Source organism: Peromyscus eremicus, chromosome 15, assembly GCF_949786415.1.
Source record: "Peromyscus eremicus chromosome 15, PerEre_H2_v1, whole genome shotgun sequence".
Taxonomy (NCBI): domain Eukaryota; kingdom Metazoa; phylum Chordata; class Mammalia; order Rodentia; family Cricetidae; genus Peromyscus; species Peromyscus eremicus.
This window is the reverse complement of record NC_081431.1, coordinates 73,363,203-73,389,261: the sequence shown is the minus strand read 5'-3', so window position 1 is coordinate 73,389,261 and position 26,059 is coordinate 73,363,203.

Below are 26,059 nucleotides of genomic sequence, written 5' to 3'. Positions count from 1 at the left end.
TATATAATATATATATATATATATATATATATATATATATATATATATTATATATATATTTTTTTTGCCCCAGCCAGCGGAGTGTCAATGGTGGCGACCCACCTGCAGGAGAGAATGAAAGGGACAGGAGACATGAAAGGAAGACAGCAAGACAGTGTTCTGATCAAGCTGCAAATTTTATTCTCCTCAGCAAGGCTTATACAGCATGGGAGGGGGAGGGGGCAGGAAGGAGGGAAGGGGTGCATGATGTGCCGTATGTGCAGGTGAAGGGAAACGTTCAAGTCATGAGGCCACAGGATGTTGTGCTAGGTGGTAAGGTCACTGGTCAGGGCCCATTGTTCTGTTGCTATGCTACCTGACCTACCTGACCTGTTCTTTATCTTTGGGGACATCTGGTTTAGGGCAGAGGCTTGTTCTCTGGCCTAACTAGTACTTTTCCATGGTCTATGTCTGGTCCCTGACATTTTTTAAGGGATCTTGGCTTTAAAATATATGTCTAAGGATATGTTGCTTTAGAAAAGAGTTTCTGCTTTTCTTTCCACAGAAGATAAGAAGCGCCGGGCGGTGGTGGCACATGCCTTTAATCCCAGCACTCGGGAGGCAGAGGCAGGCAGATCTCTGTGAGTTCCAGGCCAGCCTGGGGCTACCAAGTGAGTCCCAGGAAAGGCGTAAAGCTACACAGAGAAACCCTGTCTCGAAAAAAAAAAAAAGATAAGAAGCTGTGGATTTCTTCCAGGTTAATATGTTTCCATCAAGGAAGACCCCCTAAGAGGTCTCCAGATGATCCAACATCCAGAACAGCTTCAAAACAACTGGCTCAGACAGTACAGCCTCACAGACTACTCCAGTCAAGACTTGACCATTATCGCAAATTTTCTCAGGATCCCTATAAGATTACCAATGCCCCTAATCATCAGGAAGTAGTATGAACAGCTTTGCCCAAATTCCCAAAATATTGTTTATAAATGTTTATTTTTATTTAAAGTGTGTTGATTATAAATGCAATCTCTTTCTGAAGAAGGAAGGGGGATATTATAGATATGATAGGATGAAAGGGAAGATTATTGAATCCTCTTTTAAAGAGCAACAACTTGTTTAAAATGTTTCACATTGTTATGGATTTTAATTTATTGATATAAATTTAAAGTTAATTTTGTTATGCTATATCTATTTCTACTCTTGTTTAAGATATTGTTTATGCAACTCATTTAAAATTGTAATGTATAATTAAGAAATACAGATTAATAATTTGTTATCTATGATAATAACACTAGCAGTCACATTAGTTAAGTTTTCTAGGTATACATAGATATATTTCAATTAGGTAAGTAATCTTCAAATACTTCAAAGGCCTACAGGATAAGGCATTTGAAATGTTTTTAAAAACTTAGACTTTCTGGACAATGAGACATGTCTGCTCCTGGCAGCACCAATTTACTTCAAAGAAGATGATGGGCATTGACAAAACTCCATATAGAGTTTGCTTTCTTTATGGCAAAAAGTTAGCCATTTGGGCAAGAAACCATTCTTGACTGAACTGCTTGACAAAATGTTGTATCTACTGGACATACAGGACCAATGGAAAAATGACCACTAAATTTTGCTAAAAGAAGGCAAGATGGTCCTTCAGTTTCCTTTTTTGCAGAGGAGACTGTCAAACTTCTGCAGGACACAGGGAGAAGCAACTGAGAATCTCTAGGTCTGTAGGCTAAAGATGGATGCCCCAATGTTGCAGAGGAACTTTGGGTGACTGTCCAGGCAGTCAGATATCTCTGTCATTCTAGAATTTTGGAAGTTGCTTACAAAGTACTTCCTGATGCCTTAGGTAATGTTATATCCTTCTAGGGTCTTTGATGTAGTTGAAGAGTAGATAGTTATAATTTTCCTTGGTTATGATAAAAGATAAATTAGATATGAAAATTTTAGACTCACAAATGTAGGACAGATTATAAAATGTTTTCTTTGATTTTGCCAAATACAAATGGACTAGGTATTGTAACTGTAATTCTTGCTTGATAACTGTTTGTTATATATAATTTTACTATATTAAAGTTAAAACCTTTTTTTTTTTGATTAGACAGAAAAGGGGAAGTGCTGGGGATATCTTTCTGTATGCTGTGAATATATGTTGTTCCCATTGGTTAATAAATAAGCTGCTTTGACCTATGGCAAGACAGCTTAGAGACAGGCAGGAAATCCAAGAAGAGAGACAGGAAAGAGAAAGGCAGAGTCAGAGGAGAGAGTCATGAGTCAGCCACCAAAAGAGCAACATGTAATGGGACACAGGTAAAGCCACAGAATACGTGGCAATACATAGATTAATAGTTATGGGTTGAGTTAAGTTATAAGAGCTAGCTAGCAAGAGGCCTGCCATAGGCCATACAGTTTTTAAATAACATTAAGCCTCTGAATGATTATTTTATAAGCAGCTGTGGGACCATGGGTCTGAGCAGGACCAGAGAAAACTTATAACTACAGTCAACCATACACAAACTGGCCTTGACTTGGGCAAGAGAATAACACAAAACTGGATGTGAAAGGGAGTAAGAGTGGAACTAATAAAATATATTTTAAAATAAAATGAAATGAAAAGAGGTTAAGTTTAAAAAAACAAAAAACAAGATCTTGGTTTATTGAGGAGATTTACAGCAGGTAAAGATCCATTCTTTTTTTTTAATATTTTTTAAGAAAATTTTTTCATTCATTTTACACACCAAATCAAAGATCCCCTCTTCCCTCCTCTCACCCCCCAGCCTCCCCTCCCAACTCATCCCCCATTCCCTCCCACAAGAAGGAAAGGCCTCCTATGTGGAAGCATACTCAGTAGAGGAAAGTCCAAACCCTTCTCCCTGCCTCAAGGCTGCAAGAGGTGTCCCATCATAGGTAGTGGGCTCCACAAAGCCGGCTCATGCACCAGAGATGGATTCTGATCCTACTGCCAGGGAGCCTCCTAAGCAGATCAAGCTACACAACTGTCTGACAATGCAAAGGGCCTGAGTGAGGTAACCCAGACTCAGAAGACAAACATGGTATGTACCCACTCATAAGTGGATACTAGATATAAAGCAAAGGGGAATCAGGCAACAACCCACAACTCCAGAGAAGCTAAGTAACATGGAAGACCCAAAGAGGGACACATGGACAGCCCTGGCAAGGAGAAATAGATGTAATCTCCATGAGTAAACTGGGGATGAGGGTGTGCAATGGAGGGTAGGGGATAAGGGATGAGAACATAAGGGAATGGGATGGCTGAACTGGAACAGGGAGGGAGTGGGAGAGCAATGAAAGAGATACTATGATAGAGGAAAACATTATGGGGATAGAGAAAAACCTGGTGCTAAGGAAGTTACCAGGAATCCCCAAGGATCACCCCAGCCTGGGCTACTAGCAATAGTGGAGAGGGTGCCTGAACTGAGCTGGCTTACCCCAGAGATCAGACCGATGAATACCTTAACTGTCATCACAGAACTTTTCTGCAATGACTGATGGAAGCAGATGCAGAGATCCACAGTCAATCACTAGACAGAGCTCCAGGAGTCCAGTCAAAGAGAGAGAAGAGGGATTCTATGAGCAAGTGCATCAGGATCGTGATGGGGAAACCTGCAGGGATGACCAAACCAACCAATCCAGAGGGAACTCATGAAAGTTGGATCGATGGCTGTGGAGCCAACATGGGACTGGATGAAGATCCATTCTTCTAAAGCTGATGACCTGAGTTCAATCCCAGGAACCTACATAGTAGATGAGAAACCCTACAAATACAAGTTGTGCTATGACCTCCATAGGCACACAATGGCATGCTCATGCTCACATGCATACACTCAACATATATGTATATATACTCAACATATATTTGTATATATGATACAAAAAATTTTAAAAAAGAACTCTCAAACCTAAAGTGCACTTTCTAAATACGTTATCGTTTTTTCTCCATTATAAAATAAAAAAGTTTGACATAAATAGGAAACTATCCATATCCCAATTTCAGGATTGACAGTTTTATCCCTGTAATGAGATAGTATATAGTACAAATGGCATTATACCAGAATGTAGGATTCTCTAGTTCTTTAAGTAGCCTTAGTTGCATATATATATATATATGTGTGTGTGTGTGTGTGTGTGTGTGTGTGTGTGTGTGTGTGTGTATTTGATTTCTCTGAAAGGGGATAAAGGGGATATGTATTCAATTATTTTTGATTTGATTAAAATATTCCATAATATAAATAATTTAAAACTTGTTTTTATGTAGTGCTGGGAAACATAAACCAACTATAGAAAAGTAGAAAACCATAAATTTTGGACTTTCATTAGCCTTCAAATATTTCTGTAAACTTTACCTAAATATCATTTTTCTTATTTATAAAGTATCTCATCAGAACATATTTATGTCTTAAGTCTATAATTTGTGGCTTTATGTACTAAACACTACAACTTACGTAATTTCCAAGAGTTTCTACATGCCCTGAAGTTTAACCGGATTCATCAGTCATTTTTAATCTGTTAGATCAGTGAGAGATCTAAGTTGGCTGCTTATTCCCCAAGAAATAAAGCACTCAGCTGCTATTGCTTGTCATTTCTAAGTCCAATCTCACTTAATTATGGAGTGATATCTGTAAATTCAAATATCCCTGTGGGAATACGACATTTGGATTGAAGTCATATCCAAAAATGAAACACAGCCCGGCCAGACCCATCTTAGGTCTGTGATTGTAAGCCATTAACATGAACACACACACAACACACACACACACACACACACACACACACACACACACACACACACTTCCTGTTCTGACTTTTCCACCTTACAAGTAGCTGGAGCATCAGATGTCATCTCATATAGCCTTTGCCAAGAGTCTGCTCTGCTCTTGACATTCAGCATTCCTGCTTTATGTATTGGCCAACAAAGACTGCAAAATTCACATTTAAAAATAAATAAATGTATAAACCAACCAACAAACAAACAAAATAAATAAATAAATAAGCCAGTCATAATCCCAGTGCATTGGAAGCACAGACAAGTGGATTCCTTGACTCTTGGGGCTCACTGGCCACCCAACCTAGTCTACATGATAAGTTCCAGGCCAGTAACAGAACCTGTCTCGTAAAACAATGTTAATATCAACTAAGGAACTGAGGTTTTGTATTGAGAGCTGCTGGTAGCAAAAGGCCATGGGAGTATACAGCAGGTGACATCTAGTGTTCGAAAGTTCAACCTATCAGAACCAAAGGTTTTGGTAGAGGACTAAGCCATAATGCAAGACGTGTTGGAGTTATTGCCTTGAATGAATTGGCTGTTTCTTTTTGTAAACTTCTTGTACAATAACAGCTATGATATCTCCCCATTACCATGCATTTTCATAAAATGTATATATGTAATCTCATGATTACATCTCAGTCTTATATGCACATATATCTGTGAGTGGTCAGGAAGATGACTTTTCATTTAACTATACAATTTTTATATATAGAAAATATACTAGGATACACTTTATAGCCAGATCTATTGTCCCATGAGACTGGAGACACTTAAAGCCTACTTTGTTCCTTTGCTCAGACTAACACAGAAAATAGTAATCTCTCCTCAGTCTTACACAAACTGCCCATATTTAGCTCATTTTACCTCAGAGCAAATTCAAACTAGACTGAAGGCCTTTGTAAACAGATCGTAAGTTTAAAACTTAACAGTTATGCAAAAGGTCAGAGTCACAGGTGTCTCACCAAGGTTACTAACACAAAACACCCTAAGAAAAGCCTGCCAATTCTTCACTTGCTAAGTCTGCTGATAAAAAGCTATGTCTCAGAGTTTGTCTCACTAGGCACTGTGCCCCCTCCCTCTGGTCCAGAGACCTTGGAATCTTGCATTACTATGGTAATGGCTCTACTCCTTATCATCTATTCTAGGAATGTGCTATGACCTTGAGGGTTTTGAAACTTTTCTCAGGATTGAAAAGAGTCTCCTGTTAGAAATGTAAAGATAGTCAGGCAAGAGAAGAGCTAAGAATGAGAGCTGAAAAGGAGCTGTAGATTTAGAGAAGCAGTAGAGTGATCAGAGAGCTTACTTAGAACAACAAAGTGATGGCCTGAAAGAGCACAGTGTACATAGACTTATTGAAGTACCCTCAGATAAGCAGATTCATTTGATATTCCTAAGATCATAATTCCCACAGCCTTGTAGAGCCTTCCCTGGACTCTAGGAGAAAGTTCTCCAGGGCAGGTACCCAAGGAGCTTTCAATAGCTTTCCTCTGACTTCCACATCTACATGAATTTACGTGCACTAGTACATAGAAGAACATACATATTCATGGGAGGGGGAGGATAATAACCCCTTGCTGTCCTCCAGGAAATTCTAAAAATGGTCACTTAGCTTGGTCAGTGAAGACTGGACAAAGATGGTCTTCATGGCTATCCCTGGTTTTGCCATCCAGCCATAGTCATCTCAGGCTGGAGGGACAGCTCAGCCGTTAAAGACTAGGCTCACAACCAACAACATAACAGTCATAGTCATCTCAGTGTTGCATTTTAATAAAGGAACTGAGAATTCCAAATCCTTTACTTTCCCTTTAAAATATTTAACCTGATCAACACTTTAATCTTTAATTTGTACTTTCTATCCCTTTATCAGTGTCCTTGAAGAATGTCACTCTTGTTTTAAAAAGAGTATTGCTTCTTGAGCAGACAAACATTGTGTAAATAGCATGCTTAACACTCACTTGCCCATTCCCTGACTTCCTTCAATCATTCAGCCTGCTCATTTAGACATCCCAACTGGGAATTAGGCTGTTGGTTAATATGGTCATCAGTCTTGATCACCTTAAGATACTACAGCTTTAACTTGGAGATTATCATTGTCTTCAGGTTGTGCAGTATTCATTTTAAAGACAATCTTCATGAAGGTATCTGAATCTTAAAGGTTCAGGAGTTATAAGGAGAGTTGATTATCCTTCAAAGGTACTGAGTTTTGTTCTGGTAGGCACTGAAGTCTCTAGGATTATACTCAAGTATTTTAAGAATGGTTTTTATTCTTTATCATGGTAGATGTTATCAGATTTAATTTAATCCTATGGCATAGGCTCCTTATATTGGAGCTTGCTCTTTTGTCTTAAATACTTTACTTTTGTCAAGTCCCAACTAGATTTCCCCAGTACTCACAAGACTTCTCCATTCTGCCAAGAATAGGAAAGACAGTTTCAGTAAACATCATGGCAATTGCTGTCTCCTGAGGCTTGCATGTTCTCCCAGACACATGCCCAGCTAGCTGAGGTGACCAGTGCTGAAGCTATATTGACTCCTAAGGCTCAGTTTGCACAGATTGTCTTTCTATGAACACTGTTCAAATATCATAGCTGCTCCATTAGTAAGAATGTCCCCAATGCCTCTCTAGTCTAGCAAGCTGGATTTAGCCTCTTGCTGACTATACCTCTAATACCTTTCTTCAACTACTTGAAAGTGTTACCTCCTATATTGTTGTTGTCTATAGTCATTCAAGTCTAGAGGGTGAGTCTAGCACCAGTTTGTCTTTCATAGCTAAAACTGGATGCAAGTATATTCCTGTGATTTTAGAATGTAGCCAAGGTTCAGTATATTTTCCTGAAAGCACCAGCAGATGTCAGCAAAAGGCAAGGCAGTGATATGCTAGTTGTGCAGTAGGATAGCAGATGCCTAACGACCACAGTCAGAACTGAGTTAAATAGGATAGCAGATACCTAATGACCACAGTCAGAACTGAGTTAAACAGTTCTATTTTGTAAATAGATGACTTTGTCTCCACATCCCTTTAAGTCAGGAGTTCTCAACCTGTGAGTCATGACCCCTTTGAGAGGTCTAATGACCCTTTCACAGGCATCAAATATCAGATATTCTGCATATCAGGCATTTACATTAAGTTTCAAAACAGTACCAAAGTTGCAGTTATGAAATAGGAACAAAAAGTTTATGGTTGGGAGTCACCACAACATGAAATGCTGTATTAAAGGGTTGGAGCATTAGGAAGGTTGAGAACCACAACTTTAGGGAGTAGATAGCTGGGAAGTTGTGGAAGACTCATTTTTCAGGGCAGAGATAGAAATGTCCTGAACTCAACTCAGAGAGCTACACACAAAGAAATCCTGCAGGGTTTCTATAGTTTCTATAGTCCCACTGTGAGGAAGACCATAACTCATTAAGAGTGCCTTTAGGTTCCTCTTAGCTTGATTGAACTAACACATAATTTTTTTTTAATTCTTAGTTTGATTCTCTTTTACTTATAGAAGTCTAGAAAACATCTATATTCTTTCTTTGGCCCTTTGACATGTATAATCTTTAAATTTACTTTTTGATTAGCAATATTCACACATATTTATGTGATAAACTGATGTTTTGATTCAAATCTATATTAGGTGATGATCAACTCAGGCTGATTAGCTCATACATAATTTTAATAACTGTTTATGGTGAGTACTTTAAAATCATCTCTTCTACCTCTTTTGCATTGGTAATGTAATACTGTTACGTCATTCTGTTCTTACTCTCAAGGATGTTCAGAGTAGACACTAAAGAGAACAGGAGGAGGTCTTACAGGCAGAGGTCACAGCAGTTGAGTGCCAGAGTTAGACGGAAGAATAAGTTCTAGTGTTTTGTGGTGAGGTAGATAGTTTTAAAAGCTTCTGGCTCATCTTACATCTCAGGACATTCTCTTTTGAGAGATAATCCGAAGGAACAGGAACCATAGGTGACAGTTCCTATTCCAGATGGGAGCTTAACTTCAGTGATTTCACCACACATGCATGCTTCACTACCTCCAGACAAGAGGATAAGGGAACGTTCGCTTACTTTTCTCAAATGAGGAATTGCCTCCATCAGATTGGCCTGAGGCTTTGTGGGGAATTTTCTTAATTGATAATTGATATAGGTGGGCCAAGGCCCCTATGTGCAATGTCACCCTTAAAATAGTATTCTCATGGTAAACTCAAATTGTTGATCCTAACACATTTACTGGAAAGAAAAGAATCTCACAATGTAAATGTGTCATATATGAAATCATTCTCTTAAATTTTCACTTCAAATGGAAGGATTTCTTTTTTAGCTTTATTTTTATTTTATGTATATGGGTGTTTGCCTGCATGCATGTCTATGCATCAATGGTATGGATTGCATTGTCTGCAGAGGTCAAAGATGGTGTCAGATCCCCTGGAATTGGAATTGTAGATGGTTATTAGCCACTATGTGGGAACTGAGAATGAAATCCATGTCCTGTGGAAGAGCAGCCAGTGCTCTTAACTGCTGAGCAACTTCTCTAGGCCCTGAAATGAAAATTTTGTAGTTCTATATTAATATCTTTACTAGACATGAAAAGCAGAAAGAACTGTGTGAAACTGTTACTTTATGCTCAATACTTTTCTAAAACATTTTTTATTATCTATGTCATATTTATTCTATGAAATGAATCCAGAGGAATTTATATTTTTGCCATATTGTACAACATACATCTTCAATTTATGCCACCTATTTACTGGGTTTCATATTTGATGAACAGATGACTTCCTATCTCAACCTCTTTATGATGTCATGTATGGATTTTTCATTTATTTGGCTTATTTATTTATTTGTTTATTTATTTATTTTGCTGTGCTTGACTTATTCCATCAGAGCCTCTCCATGCTTATCAATGTCAATACAAACCACTGCATTCCCTTTTTTTGCAAATTTCATACATGTATATAATGAAATATGGTTACATGCATTGCCCATTCCCCCTGTCCTACTTCCCTATATCCCTCCAACACCTACTCTAAATTCATGACTTGGGTTTTTTTTTTTTCATAACCCACTAAGTCCAACTAATGCTGCCCATATATATGTCGATATAGAGCTATCCACTTGGAATCTGAAATCTACCAGTTGCCACACCTTCGAAGAAGAATGATTTTCAATGATCAACAGCCAATAGCTCTTCAAACAGACAGGAGGCCTGGAGAGCATCTCCCCTACCTATAAGGACATTAGGTTGTCTTGATTTTTGCAGGTTTTGTATAGGCATGCAAAGCTGATGTGAATTTAGTGTTATATATAGGACAGCCATGGCATCCCACAAAACAGTAATTTACAGCATAACTCCCTGTAGCTAGAATTTTCCTGCCTGGCCCACACTCAGGACAAATCCCTCTCACCCGCCAGTCCCACAGCCGCTCAGACCCAACCAAGTAAACACAGAGACTTATATTGCTTACAAACTGAATGGCCGTGGCAAGCTTCTTGCTAATTCTTCTTATATCTTAAATTAATCCATTTCTATAAATCTATGCCTTGCCACATGGCTCGTGGCTTACCAGCATCTTCACATGCTGTTTGTCATGGCAGCGGCTGGCAGTGTCTCTGACTCAGCCTTCCACTTCCCAGAATTCTTCTCCTCCTTGTCCCGCCTATACTTCCTCCTGCCTGACTACTGGCCAATCAGTGTTTTATTTACTAACCAATCAGAGCAACACATTTGCCGTACAGAACATCCCACAGCAACTCCCTATCCTCCAGCTCTTTTCAAAGATTAGTTTTTATTCATTTTTAATTGTGCATGCATGTATGAGTGTGTCTCTCTGCGTGTAGCATGCACATGAGTGTAAGTGCCCACTAAGGGCAGAAAAATATATAAGATCTCATGGGGTTTAAGTCCCAGGAGTCTGGAGGGAGCCACAATCTGGTCCTCTGAGAGTAGTAAGTGCTTTTAATAGCCAAGCCATCTCTTTAGAACAAAGCTCTGAGATTCTTTATTCGTCCTCTGCAGTGATCTTTGCCGAGCCTTGGTAGGGTAGGGGAAGTTGAAAAGGCTATCCTATATATCACTGAGCACTCAGTCTCTTGTTCTTGACACTGACTAGTCATGAACTATGGACTGACTGCTGCCTACTCCAAAAGGAACCTGCTCCAAGGAAGACTGAGAGCAGTCGCCGTCTGTGGGTAAAGCACAGACACTTTTAGAAAGCACTTTGACAGCATGACCATTCAACAAAATAACAAAAGCAGTTTATACTTTAGGAGCTCTGACATCTCCACCCATGGGCATTTGTCTGAGATGACAGGCTTGATCTCCTGTGGAGCAAGTCTCAAATGCACTCAGAAGTCAGTGACTTTGGTGGAAGTCACAGATTCAGGGTAGGGGCAAGATATCAACTAGGAGAAGCTTACAGGTACATGGGGAGACACACAACTACATTCTTTTTAAGGGCCAAATAGGGTGTAACTATTCCACATTTTTTAATAGGCACTCAACCATTTATAAATAGGTTAAAATTCCTTGTCTTTATTTAGTAAATAATGCTACAATGAACACAAATCTTTCAGAGGCAAATGAAGCAAAAGAAACCAAACGACAAAAAAATAGATTTTATTTACATGAGAATTTTGAAGGAAAGAAGATACTGTGGGGATTTTAATCCAAATTTGATCGATGCAATCATATTCGAAGCTTTTACAAACTAGGAGAAGCCACCACTGCCCAATGCCTAATTTATTTTTAGCCCCTGCCCTTGACAAATGTGAATATTAATCTGTACCTTGCGGTGTTGTCTTGAGAGAATTAATTCACATTATATACTCAAATTAGCTAAGACTCATACAAATTAAGCAAATTCTTTAAATTTATTCTGATAAGTAACAGATGAGATATTTGGTAGTAGTTATAAGTAGACCTCGTTAGATATCTGTGGAGATGCTGTTAAGCATATTTTTAGTAGGTTCAGTTGCATTTTACTTTAAAGTGATTTCACCCAACACAATTTAAAATGATCTTTTCATAACTTTACTCACATAAAACATAACACACACACACATACACACACACACACACACACACACACACGTACAATTTTGAAACTTTCTTTGCAGCTAGTTAATTTTTCCAGTAGATGGCATTATGGTCCACAGGTTGTCAGGCACACTTAGAAAATTTCTGGTAAATATTTATATCCGTTATGCACACACAAGTAAATCTATGCCTTAACCACATTGGTTTCATATATTTTGATGTTTCTGTTACCATTCTCAGATCATATATCATTGAAAGAATCCAACAAGTTAAGTTGTTTGAACTACAAGTGCCTTAGGTAAGGGATGGTGATGCCAGTCTTAGATCAAGGGCCTCCAGAAACTAAAAGGAGTTCTATAGTTCCGTACTTCCAGCTCATGTAAACACAGCTGGCTGCCAGAGCCAGAAAGATATACTTAGATGGTTACATGGAACCACTTTTGCTGTGGTTTCTGTTGGAAGGGAAGAGGCTAGAGAGCACTTCTATGTTAGTGGACTCTGGCCTTAGAGGAAGTCACTGTTTTGTTAGTGCCTGGTCCTGGAAAGATGAGTATTACAAGAGTTGTTAGGGGCAAAGCAGGGGTTCTGTTGGCCCTAACCACCTGGCTTGGCCACCTGCCCTCAGTCAGCTGGTAGGAAAAAAACAAGTAGTATCGAAGAGCAGAAGAAGGAAATTTTGTTTTCTCTTTCAATGTGACCAGGTAGGTGAGAAGAGCAAATAAAGATGTCTAGCAATAAACCTCCCTTTCCCCTCAGGCTGTCTTCAGGGTGTTGACATGGCTTTTAGGTTTAAATAGAGAGCAAGTATGCATACCTCAGCAATCCTGAGCAGTGAGGTTCCCTGCATCAATTTCCCATCACCATCTGGGCTCAGGTCTCTCCGGCAAAATGTCATAAGTTGTCATTGCTATGAGCAATTTCTTCACTGTGGATAAGTCCCTCCAGTAACTGGACTGGATTGAACTGGTCCATGCTGGTCTGAACCTGATTGAACCGGTCTGAACCGGTCTAAACTGGATTGAACCTGTCTAAACTGAATTGAACTGGTCTGAACCGGATTGAACCGATCTGAACCAGTCTGAACTGGTCTAAATTGCACTGCAGTCTGATGTGCTAAACTGGATTAAGGCAGTCTAAACCGGTCTAAACTGGGTAGAACCAGTCTGAACCAGATTGAACTGGTCTGAAAACGATCTGAACTGGATTCAGCTGGTCTGAACTGGTCTAAACCGGATTCAACCAGTCTGAACCGGTCTAAACCACATTGAACTGGTCTGAACCAGATTGAACCAGTCTAAACTGGTCTGAACCCAGGTCCCCTGCAATATTGGATTCTGTTTTTGGTATATCACTAGGTTCTAAGTTTTCTGTTTTATGTGGGTTTTTTTTCCTTGTCTTTAATTCTAATATGTATTATTTTCAGCTAATTATAGCCAAACTTACACAAATAAAGCTCCAATATGCCTTCAAGTCCTGATAGCTCTTCTGATTCCTCAACTGGATCTCCTGGAAACCATGGTAACCACCACAGTGATGGCCCCACCCAGAAGTGGAAAGCTGTTTGCCTGAAGTGGTAAGTAGATTCAGTTGGGAGAGGCATTATGCTAGACTTGTTGAAAATAGACAAGTACATAAAAAAAAGGTTTGTTGTTGTTGTTGAGGAACTCTTTGTTTAATGAGGCAAAATAGCTACACAATTATCCGTATAAATTTCAGTGAAGTCTTCTGAAAGGCAATTAATCTTAAGTCGAAAGTTTAAACAAAACTTCCCTGTAGTTACTATTTGGTTCTATTTGCCTATAGTTAATCTATTGGAGTTAAATTGTAACATTTCAATATGTAAATGTAGAAAGCTACTAGGGTCTTACGTATTTGTCCTATAAAATGGATCCTTTCAAAATTTCGTATGTAGGGAAATATCTATAATCTTACTCAAATTGTATCCAAAGAATCGGTGACATTTCCCATTTTTGACATCTTCTTCAACCCTCCTCATAAGAACTTCGATGTCTTCACTAATACCAACCACTTCAGTGTAAGAACAAACTGGTTAGGAATTTAGGAGTGGCACAGTAGCAGTTTTATTATGTCCAGAGTCATCTTAAGTTATATGCAGGTGAGAAGAAATAGTTTAATAAATAGAAAGCTATTGCAAATGTGGCTAAGATGATGTGTTAGGTCTGCATCTTGAAGAATTTGTAAAGATCAGATGAGGAAGAACAACAGGAGCACACTATGGAGATTTTAAATTTTGGGGAGACCTTTTGAATTCAAAGAATAATTTACAGGTAATTATTTTGTGTATTTTATATTCTAGATTATGTCACTTCATCCCAGATACATTCTCTTTCCTTAGGCAAGTTGCAGACTTAGGGAGCAGTCTAAATATGCCACCTCTTAGAGATGGAGCAAGAGTGCTTATGAAACTTATGCGGCCAGGTAAGATGTTTTCAATGATGACATAATGCATGCTAACAATAAACGTGTGTGTGTGTGTGTGTGTGTGTGTGTGTGTGTGTGTGTGTGTATACACATACAGTTTTTGGTTTTTATTTTGTTTGTTTGGTTTTGTTTTTTAGACAGAGTTTGTCTCTGTGTAACCTTAGCTGTCCTAGAACTCTCTGTAGACCAGGCTGGCCTCAAACTCAAGAGATCCACCTGCCTCTACCTCCCAACTGCTGGGATTAAATGTATGTGCCACCACCACCCAACAACAAATTCTTTTTCTGAATGAACCATGCTTCAGTGGTTGTAGGTCTGAAGGCCAGAATCTTCCTACAACTAATCTTTATACAGCTCAACACCTAAAGAACGTGTCTAAATTGTTTAATGGCTAAAATAAAACCGAAAGATACCTTGTGAGACGGTTCAGTGGATGAGAGTGTGTGCCTCCAGGCCTGATGAACCGTGTTAGATACTCGAGACCCACATGGTAGAAGAGAACTAACTTCCTTCAGCTGTCCCCTGACCTCCACACATTTGCCATTCACTCACACGTATACATATACAGATAAATGTAACAAATTGAAAGCATTTATTTCTGATACCAGATTTTATGAAATTTACATTTTAGCATCCATTATCTTTTAAGTTTTGCTGGTGTACAGCCATACTCATTTATATAATGTTTGCAATTTTTTGTCAATCACCAGGTAGGAACTCAGTAGCAGAGACCACGTGGCTCCAAACCCTAAAATATGCACTGTGGCCATTTGTAGAACTTGTTTGCCTAGGGCCAGTAAGATGGCTCAGCAGGTAAAGGTGCTTGCCAACAGCCTGAAAAACCTGAATTTGATTCCTAGAACCCTCATGGTGGAAGGAAAGAACAAATTCCTTCAAGTTATCCTCTGACCTCCACTTGTCTGCCCATGGCACCTGCACTCATACAAGTGCACACCAGACACAAACTTAATTGAATATTTTTCAAAGAAAAGGAAAATGATTTACCCATTAAGACTCATCTACAAGGGTACCTTCAACAAGACCTGAACTGGAACAACACCAATAGATATGCTAACATGAAAGGAGGAAATTTCATGGGTCCTCAACCCTAGACAAAGAACTACAGACAACTAAGGATTGAAGAGAGCATGAGAAATATTTTTTATCTAAGAAGAGTCCCTTGAATAGTTATCCAGTACCAAGTGGTCATCCCTGAAATGATACATACAAATGGCATTATACAAACTGAGCAGGTTGTATTTATATATTAGTAAAAGAAAAATGGAGGCTGGATAGACGGCTCGGCCTTTAAGAGCACTTGCTAATTGACGCGGGGTATCCTTTACAGTTCTTTGTCACTTTTAGATGTATACTGATTTTTTTACTATGCTGGTGAAAACTTAATTCTCACATCTTCCCAGTATTTGCTTAAATCCATGTTCAACATTTACATTTTCAAGATTGTGAAGAAATAGTTCTTTAAATTACTGATGAAGCAGTTATTTTTTTCCTATGTACCTGTCCTTAATTGTTCACACATACATTTTAAGAACTTCTCAAAGTGATTTTTCATTTTGTAACATAGTTTGTCTGAGAGTCCATATAGAGTTCAAACAGAGCACTAATAAAAGTATCTTCAGAGAATCTGGACATCCCAATAAAGTAGCTGAGTGTGGCTGAGGTTGCCTCAAAGTTAAAGGCATATATGTAACCAGTAGAGGGAAGGACTGGCTTGACATTGATGACAATGGCACAGGTAAAATGGGAGTTCTGGACTCATAGGCTGCCGTTTGTTTAAGATAGGTACAAAAATAAGTAAACCTACCGTTAATCAGGACAGTCTCATAGTCCACTTTCTGTGAAGAGACTGCGTTGCAGGTTCTCACTCTGTTTTCCTTAAAAAGTTGAACGGGTTTCTCTTGAGTCACTGCCAGGCTAAAGGAGTTTTGCTTGCTTGTTTTTGTTATTGAAAATAACAGTTCTTGTGGGGTGGTGATGGTCATGGATCTCTGAGCTTGAGGCCAAGGCAGAGTGATCACACAGAGAAAGAAACCCTGTCTCAAAAACAAACAAAAGAAAATAACAGTTCTTCCCTATAGTTGCCTGGACGAAAGTACATACAAACAGATTAACTTTCTGCATTAATCTGAGTTGTATTTGCCAGTTGAATTTGAGCTAGTTGTGATTATAGAAGTACGTATTAACAAAAGATTATTTCAATAGATTTTTTTCTTATTCTTCAGTTTCCAGTGTTTCTTACTTTGAGTTCCTTTATTATTCTTGATCTTAACTAAGAAACAGAGATATAATTGAGTTCCTCTAAAAGGAAAACTAAAACCTTTTTATACTGAAATGTTTAACTCCCAGAAAGACCAGTTTTCTCCAGTGGATTGTTCCTGGGTGTATCAGTTACAGCAAGCCCCATGTTGGCCAACACAGAATGCAGTCCATGTGTTTTGGTAGGCTTTCCCTTGGTTTACTTTGTTTTGGCACTTTGTGTTTTACTGATTTTGAAAGACCCCCGAAGGCAGTCTTCCCTCAGGAGAGACCCTCGCCTCCAAGGAACACACCGAGACCACGAATCAGATGCAAACAGCAAGAGGCTTTATTCAGGAACATGGGTACCCGGGGCGACACAGACTCTCGAGAAGCTCAAGGGACTGGCGCGCCCACGGGCTGGAGCAGAGGGTTTTTATAGGGTCGGGCACAGGTACAGAAGCAAGAAGCCTGGTTACAGGGTTTTGATTGGATGATGCAAATGAGGCCAGTTCTGATTGGATGATTCATATAAGGCCAGGTTCGAACCCAGGTCAGCTCGTGGTTTCTCCCCGAGCTCGCCCACGCCTAGCTTCTGTCTAGGGTACAGGGTGTTTTTCTGACCTTTTTGTTCCCGGCTCTGGGGCCAGGTGGCTAACTGAGCTCCTCAGTACCTCTCAGGCTTTTATTCAAAAACAGCTAAACTAAGCTATGCTAGGCGGGGAGGCTGGGGATCTTTCAATTTCTTGTTCTGTTTTGATTTTTGTTTTTTTTTTTTTTTTTTTAAAGAGAACAGGTAGTTAGGGATGTAGGAGAAGTTGGGAAAGTAGAAAAATATGATCAAAATATATTGGGTTTTTTTGTATGTTTGGTTTTTCAAGACAGGGTCTCTCTGTAGTCCTGGCTGTCCCGGAACTAGGTCTATAGACCAGGCTGACCTCGAACTCAACAGAGATCCGCCTGCCTCTGCCTCCCAAGTGCTGGGATTAAAGGCATGCCCCACCACTGCTGGCTAAGATACATTATATTTAAAAAACAACAACAAAAACTCCAGAATTGAATAACATTTACTGTAGTAGTCTCTCTCTGGTCTCCTTCTGTCCTTTGAGTGGGCAAGTTGTAGACATTTTTTCTTCATTCCCTCCACACCTCGGATAATTTATTGACAGCTCCATAGAGTTGGCTTCCTCTTGATTTCACATTGTTAGCTCAATAGATCATCTTTAATTGGTCCTCACAATTTCTGAAGATATCTTGTGCTTCTCTTAACTTTTGTTTTCTAGAGTAAACACCATGCTCTAAGAGCCGTGTTGTCCTTTCCCGTCTTGCTTTCTGGTTCCTATGTGACAGAGTAAATTTACATAATAGATTACCAGCTTAGACTCCTCAATTCAATTCAGTCCCGACCTGCCAAAGACAGTTTTTTGTTTTATGTGTGCAGATTAAACCTTCACAACGTAGTTTTTTCTACTTACATATTCTTTTTTTTTAATTTAAGAAGTTTTTTATTCATTTTACATACCAACCACAGATCGCTCACAACATAGTTTAAAAACACAAACCTGGCCAGGCGGTGGTGGCACACGCCTTTAATCCCAGCACTCAGAAGGCAGAGACAGGCAGATCTCTGTGAGTTTGAGGCCAGCCTGGTCTACAGAGCGAGATCCAGGAAAGGCACCAAAACTACACAGAGAAACCCTGTCTCGAAAAATAAAAAATAAAATAAAATAAACCACAGCAAAGCCTTGAGCTTGTGGTTTGAACTTCCTGCCACCAGATGGAGACATGGAGCTCTTGCCAAGAAGCTCAGGCAAAAAACTTAAAGGTTGCTTTTTCTTCTCTTTGTTCTCTCTCTCTCTCTCTCTCTCTCTCTCTCTCTCTCTCTCTCTCTCTCTCTCTCTCTCTCTCTCTCTCTCTCACACACACACACACACACACACACACACACACACACACACACTAATTGATTAACTTTTTTAAATTAAACTATAGTGTCTAAATTTGAAACAGCCAGTATTTGGTTAAAGTATGTATTACTTTAACCAAGTGGACTGAGTTGCTCTTCCTAAGAGCTACCTCCTTCAAGGAGTTGAATGTAAAGAATAGTTTTAAATATGCCAAAGTCTGTTGTAAGCTCTTCTCTATCTCTCTGTCTCTCTTTCTCTTTGTTTTGGTTTTTAGTTTTTGGTTTTTTTGTGACAGGGTCTTATTATGTAGGTTTTGCTGGCCTATAATTCACAGAGATCCACCTGCCTCTGCCTCCTCAGTGTTTGGATTAAAAGCAACCACCTCCATGCTTGGCTGGATTTACTTGGTGTAATTACATAATTGCTTGTATTTGGGTATCCTTTAAAGAGACGGGGGGGGGGGGGGGGGGGGGGGGGGGGGGGGGATGCGGGATTAACCTAAGGTAGAAGCTTACAGACTGCAGACACATATGGTTGGAAGCCTGCTCACTTTTCTGAATTGCTCAGAAAAGCGTATTTTCCTTTATTTCTTTTCTAAACATGCTTTCCTTAACCCTTGGGCTTTCTTAATCTTTCTCTAAAGCTTCCCTTCCTGCCATGTGGCTTCTTGTTTACCACACATCTGGCCTCCATGGCAACTTAAATTGCATGACTTTTTTTCTTCTCCTTCATTTGCCTCCTCCTGGTAGCTGCTGAGGTTTTACAGCTTGCCTGCCCTGAGGTTATTCTTTTAAGCTCTAATAAAATTGTCCTTCATCCTCCAAAAAAATAAGTAAATTTCCCAAGACCATAGTCATCTATTGATGCAAGATTATGGGTGGATTAATTTTTTCCATCCATATTTATAATTAAAAAGTTTGTATATGATCAGGGACATAAAATTATTTAGGTATACATATGTGTAAGAGCTGGAATGGCCACAAAGCAATCCTTTGGTTCAGACTCCTCAGATAGACAAACAGCATTTAAATGATTTGTTTAGCATTCATTGCTTCCTTTTGAGCTTTTTTGTGACAGGGTCTTGCTGTATATTTCTGGCTGGCTTTGAACTTGCTATGTAGACTAGGCTAGACTTGAGCTCTACCTCCTGAATATTGGGACTTAAGGCATGTACCATCACACTTGGCCTTAAACTTTTTTTTATATATTTGTTGCATTTATATATTCATTTTTGTGTAGATGCCACAATGTTTATGTGGAGGTCAGAGGGTAACCTCAGAAATTAGCTTCCTCTTTCCATCATGTGTGTTTTAGGAACTGAACTTGGGTTATCCGTCATCAGTTTGGTGGCAAGTGACATTTACCTACTGAATCAGCTAGACTGAGCTCATTTCTTCAGTCCTACTTTTTGGTTCCATCCTTCACTCAAGGTTTTTGGTTGTTTGTTTGTTTTGTTTTTGTTTGTTTGAGACAAGGTATCACTATGTAGTTCTAGCTGTCTTCAAACTCACCGAGATCTGCCTGCCTCTGCACTGAGATTAAAGGTGTGCACTGCAGTGCCAGGCTCCTCCTCCTCCTTCTTCACCTTCTTCTTCAGTCTTTTTAAGGTTCAACTTCTTGGGTACAGTGATGTCACTCAGTTGAAACAAACTAGGTAATACATACTGTCAAGGCAAACAGTAAATGTGGAGGTAAGAACTGTTCCTTTGGAAGTGTTTTTTTAAAATCAGTCTCCTGCAGCTGAACAGAGCATGTTGACTGGAGGCTCCTGGATGAGAGACTGGTCCCTTGAGTGATTAAAAAGCTCTGATTGGTGTTTTGTTTCTCTCTCTCATTTGTTTGCTTTTAAATCAGCTCAAATATGGCTCTGTGTTTTAGAAGCTTACCTGAATTGTTTGCTGTTCCATGCTCTTAAAAATGCTAGACATAATACAGATGTGAATTGTGTTTTATTTCAGACTATGCTTTCTCTCTCTCTCCCTTACAGAGAGTACAACAACAGAAAAAATTAAGAGCTATTTGTTTGGACCATGCCAAACTTGGAGATAGCAGCCTTAGTCCATCTCGACTCACTTTTCTTTGGTCCTTCTGCCTCACAAGTGCTATACCTAACAGAGGTTGGTTTTTGATTTTTCCATTTTGAATTTGTTCTTGCTCTTTAAATTTTATCTTTAATGTGCTACTGTGAAGAATATGGATGAGATTACTATTAGATGGTTTTGAAATGGTCAAGAATACCTTAGCAGTCTTTGATGAAACGGAGGTTATGTTATAAATCCCTTTTAATACAGTCCTTCTCTTCTTCCCCTCCCTCTTTTATTTTCAGGTAGTCTATGCCTTGTTAGTCAACGCCTGCTGGTGCAGCCCTGGCTGACAATTCCTCTGATTTTCACTTTCACTTCTTGAAAAGTGGTGGTCTACCCCTTGTCCTGAGTATGCTAACCGGAAATAACTTCCCACCAAATGCGGATATGGAAACTCGAAGGAGTTCCTACCTCAATGCTCTTACACTAGCCAAACTGTTACTGACTGCCACTGGCTATGGCCGTGTGCGGGCTGTGGCAGAAGCTCGTCAGCCAGGTGTAGAAGGCGTGAGTCCCATTACATCGGTAATACAGATCGGTTTTGTTTTGGTTTTTTCATTTCTAATAATAGTAATTTTTATGGTTAAATTTCTCAGCGATTCAAAAGTCTAAAGTTCAACTTTGACTCAGTGTTGAAATTGTCTTTCTAGTGAGTATCTTGTTCGTAGGAATTTTCACTTATTGGACTGTACTTGTACTAAAAGTACACAAACTCTGCCCTGGCTTCACTACTACTAATTTTGGAGGGCTGTTCCTTCGGTTCCTTTCTGACCACGTGAGTTTTGCTTGACTCTCACGGTAAACCTAAAAACAAACCTACATGAATGAATTTCTAACTTGTGCCAAACAGATAAGAAACCAGTGGTGGTGAGTTGTAATTAGTTTAGCCTTTTACCGGTTTTCTTTCTCACCTTCATTGGCTTAAACTCTAATTATGAAATCACTGTCATTCTGTCTTTGCTTGGAGGGCATCTTTGATCCATTTCGATGAAGTTTTCAAGATATATTGAAGAGTTTGATGCCATGGTGGTGGTGGTACACGTCTTTAATCCCAGCACTTGGGAGGCAGAGCCAGGTGGATCTCTCTGAGTTCGAGCACAGCCTGCTCTACAGAGCGGGATCCAGGACAGGCACCAAAACTACATGGAGAAATCCTGTCTTGAAAAACAAAAAAAAGAGTTTGATGCCTAGTTAAAGGTCAAACTCTAAATTTAATTTTTTAATAATAGTTACTACATTACTGATAGACAACAGAAGTCTTTGAGGGGATGGAAGCAAGGATTATTACATATTCAAGATTAGCCTAGGCTACAGATCCTCTCTCTACAAAAGTCTCAAGGAAGAGATATTTTTTTTTTAGAAATTATGTAGGTCATAATTGGGGAGGAATGGAGTGTTGGTGATTATGATATGTAATTGTTTTATATATAATACTGTGATATTTAAAGGAAGAACCTTCTTATTTCTGAAATATTTCTCAAAATAAATGAAGTGATAGCTTTTGGTTTTTTAGGTTGTTTTTGTTTTGTTTGTTTCAGTTGTTTCTGGGTTTTTGTTGTTTATTGTTGTTGTTTTGGTTTTGTGGGGGGGTTTCTATTTGTTTATTTGTTTTGGTTTTCGAGACAGGGTTTCTCTGTGTGGCCCTGGCTATCCTGGAAAGCGCTCTATAGACCAGGCTGACCTCGAACTCAGAGATCCACCTGCCTCTGCCTTCCGAGTGCTGTGATTAAAGGTGTTGTCACCACTGCCCAGCTATAAATGAAGTTTCATGATACCTAAGATTTGCCTAATAGCAATCCTAGAGTAAAGAGCAATGGAGATGGAAATGAGAGGGAGTAATTACATAATTGACAATACTTGCAGAATAATGAACACCTTGGAGATAATTTGTATTATCTTATTCTGACCTCTTTCACATATTAGATATTTTCTGTAAGGCAGCCAGGTATGGTGGAAGTTTAAGGCCATACTGGGCTACATAGTATCAGAAACAGACCTAAAAGAAAGGAGCAAACTTTTCCATAAATGATAAGAAATGATTAAAATTATGTATATATGCATACATAATATGTTTTTTTTAAAGTAATTCTTAGTAGGTTAAAAGGACACACAGGTTCTTGTCAGATGAGGTGTTCTTCTTACCTGTAACTCCAGCACTTGGAAGGACAGACAAAGCAGGAGGAAAACCCAGAGTTTAGAGCCGCTGGGCTTTAATTAAGACCCTTTATCTCACCCAGTGAGGGAGGGCTCTTGTCAGGATAAAACCAGATTCTTAATGTAATCCATGACACGACTACTTAATGATATATATAATACACACAAAAGCCACGAACACACTTCTTTTCTATCTTGTCTGTAATACTCAGAGAACATCCCATTTGCCAGTTGCAGGTACTAAGGTATCATAATTATCAAGTATTTGTGGGCAATTAAAAACTTAATGTAGGCCGGGCGGTGGTGGCGCACGCCTTTAATCCCAGCACTCGGGAGGCAGAGCCAGGCGGATTTCTGTGAGTTCGAGGCCAGCCTGGGCTACCAAGTGAGTCCCAGGAAAGGCGCAAAGCTACACAGAGAAACCCTGTCTCGAAACCACCCCCCGAAAAAAAAAACTTAATGTAGAGATACCTTAAACATTTCCAAGACATAGAAGTTAGAACTCAAAGACAGAATTATTCAGCTAACTACTTCTGTTTCTCATTGATTAAAAATCTTAGTATACTATTAAATAAAAATGCTGCTATCTTTTGTATGTTAGTTTTATTTTTTATATTCCTAATTTTTCTCATTTTCTTTTTTATTTAATATTTTTATTTTATAATTAACTTAATTTCACATATCAGCCACGGATTCCCCCGTCCTCCCTCCTCCCATCCCCCAGCCCTCCCCCCAATTCATCCCCCATTCCCACCTCCTCCAAGGCAAGGTCTCCCCTGGGGAGTCAGTCAGCCCAACCTGGTAGACTCAGCTGAGGCAGGTCCAGTCTCCTCCTCCCTACACCAAGGCTGAGCAAAATGTCCCAGCATAGGCCCCAGGCTCCAAAAAGCCAGCCCATGCACCAAGGACAGGTTTCAGCTCCACTGCCTCCGGGCCTCCCAAAGAGTTCGAGCTAATCAACTGTCTCACTTATCCAGAGGGCCTGGTCCAGTTTCACGGGGGCTCCTCAGCCACTGGTTCATGGTTTACGCGTTTCCACTAGTTTGGCTATTCGTCGTCCCTTTGCTTTTTCCAATCACGGCCTCAATATCTCTCGCTCATACAGTCCCTCCTCTTGATAACCGGAGATTATGAGCAGGGTCTCCCCAAAGGGTGCACATGTAAAAAAAAAAAAAAAGTCATGATTTACTGCCCCGCCTGCAGGGCTTCAATGGGTTTTCGACCACCCTAAGGACGGAATGATAGGGACAGGAGATACAAGGAAACACACCAAGTCTGGATTCTGATCAAGGTGCAACTTTATTTTTCTCCAAGAGGGTTTATATAGTTTCTGCAGGGTAGGGGGAGCAAGAAGCTGTCATCTGCATAAGGTGGGGCAAGCTAAGGATATTTGCATAGGATGTTTACAGGGTGAAAGGGTCAAGGGCTCTGCCTCAATGTCCTGTTGCTAGGCAACCTGACTGTAAGATGATCTAGTTCCCTGTCTTATCAGGGGGTCTGTATTTTTCCACTAACTAGAGATTCTATCCTTGTCCCTGACAATTTACTGCATCTTCAGATGAGATTGAACTTGATCTGTTTGTAGAGACGTGGATTAGATTAATCTAGAATAGGGATTATAGAGAAATTTGTCCTACCTGGATGACATGTTGGCAGGGTGGAGTGGTTTGTGTGTGAATGTGGAAAGAAAACATATTACTGGAATGTTGATGAGTAGGGTACAAATGTTTGAGTCAAGTTATATACAGAATATTCAAAGAGTTAACTGTTTTGTTTTTTTTTCAGGTCAACCAAGTAACTCCTGATCAAGCTGTGGTGCTACAAAATGCCCTCAGAGCATTCCTAACCCGTCGTCTGAATGCATGCTTAGAAATGTGTCTGTTCATCTTGCTCAGCAGATTTCTGATGAGGTTAGTAGTCTAAGAGTAGTATATATACTACATATATAATAGTAGTACTATATACTACGTATATAGTAGTATATATATATATGCATATATCATGTGTTACTACACAAAATTATGTATCAATAATATACATGTTATATATTGTTTATATATAGTATAGATATAATTTTGTGTAATAACTTATGTATATACCTAATGCTTTGTGTCATAAGTGTTACTATACAAATTTTTAAATTTTTATTATGTGTTTTACCTGCATGTATGTCTGTACACAACTTGTGCCTTGATGCCCTTGGAGGCCAAAAGAGAGTATTTGGATTCCCTAGAACTGGAACTAAAACTACAGACGGTTCTGAGCTGTCATTTGGATACTGGGAATTGAAACCTGGATCTTCTGGAAAAGCAACCAGTGCTCCTAACCATTGAGCCATCTCTCCAACCCCAAAACAACTTTTTAAAAATTCACTCATTTTACTGATTCAGTCTAGAAAATGTTTTCCTAATGTCAACATAATATTATTAGTACATTAATTTTTTTTTTTGGTGAGGGTGGGGAGATTTCGAGACAGGGTTTCTCCGTGTAGTTTTGGTGCCTGTCCTAGATGTTGCTCTGTAGACCAGGCTGGCCTCGAACTCAGAGAGATCCACCTGGCTCTGCCTCCCAAGTGCTGGGATTAAAGGTATGCGCCACCGCCACTCGGCTAGTACATTACATTTTAATCGGCTTTTTGTATAATAAACAGTGTTCTTTCAAAGTGCATGTTTGATACATTTTTACATACATATAAACACTACACAGAATTTTTTTTTCTGTGCTATTGAGACTCAAGATCAAATCCAGAGTTTCACACCTATAGTCCTAAAACAGATTATTTCTGTAATTCTTCCCTGTGTGGTGTTTGTTGGTTGGTTGGTTTGTTGTTTTTTTTTTGTTTGTTTTTTTTTTTTTGTCCCTATAAAAGAGGGTTTTTTTGTTTTGTTTTGTCTTTTGGTTCTTTTTGTTTTTCAAGACAGGGTTTCTCTGTGTAACAGCCTGGCTGTCCTAGAACTCACTATGTAGACCAAGCTGGCCTCCAACTCACAGAGATTCTCCTGCCTCTGCTTCCCAAGTGTTGAGACTAAAGGTGTGGGCCACCATGCCCTGCTAAAAGTTTTCGTTTTCTTGAATCTTATTCAGTTGGAATGTGTGCTGGGACAGAATCCCAACACTTGGGAGGCTGAAGCAGGATAACAAATAGAAGGCCAGCAAGACTGGATCGCAAAAATTTAAAAAAGCAAGTTGACTATGGCTTTGTGAGTTGTCAGTGTTCTGAGGCTCCATGGTTCATTCCTTTTTGTTAAATATGATTCTGTTATAAGCCGGTTGTGGTGGCACATGTCTTTAGTCCCAGCCCTTGAGGGGCAGAGGCAGGTGGGTCTCTGAGTTGTAGGCCAGCCTTGTGTACATAGTGACTTCCAGGACAGCCAAAGCTACACAGACTGTCTCAAAACACACACACACACACACACACACACACACACACACA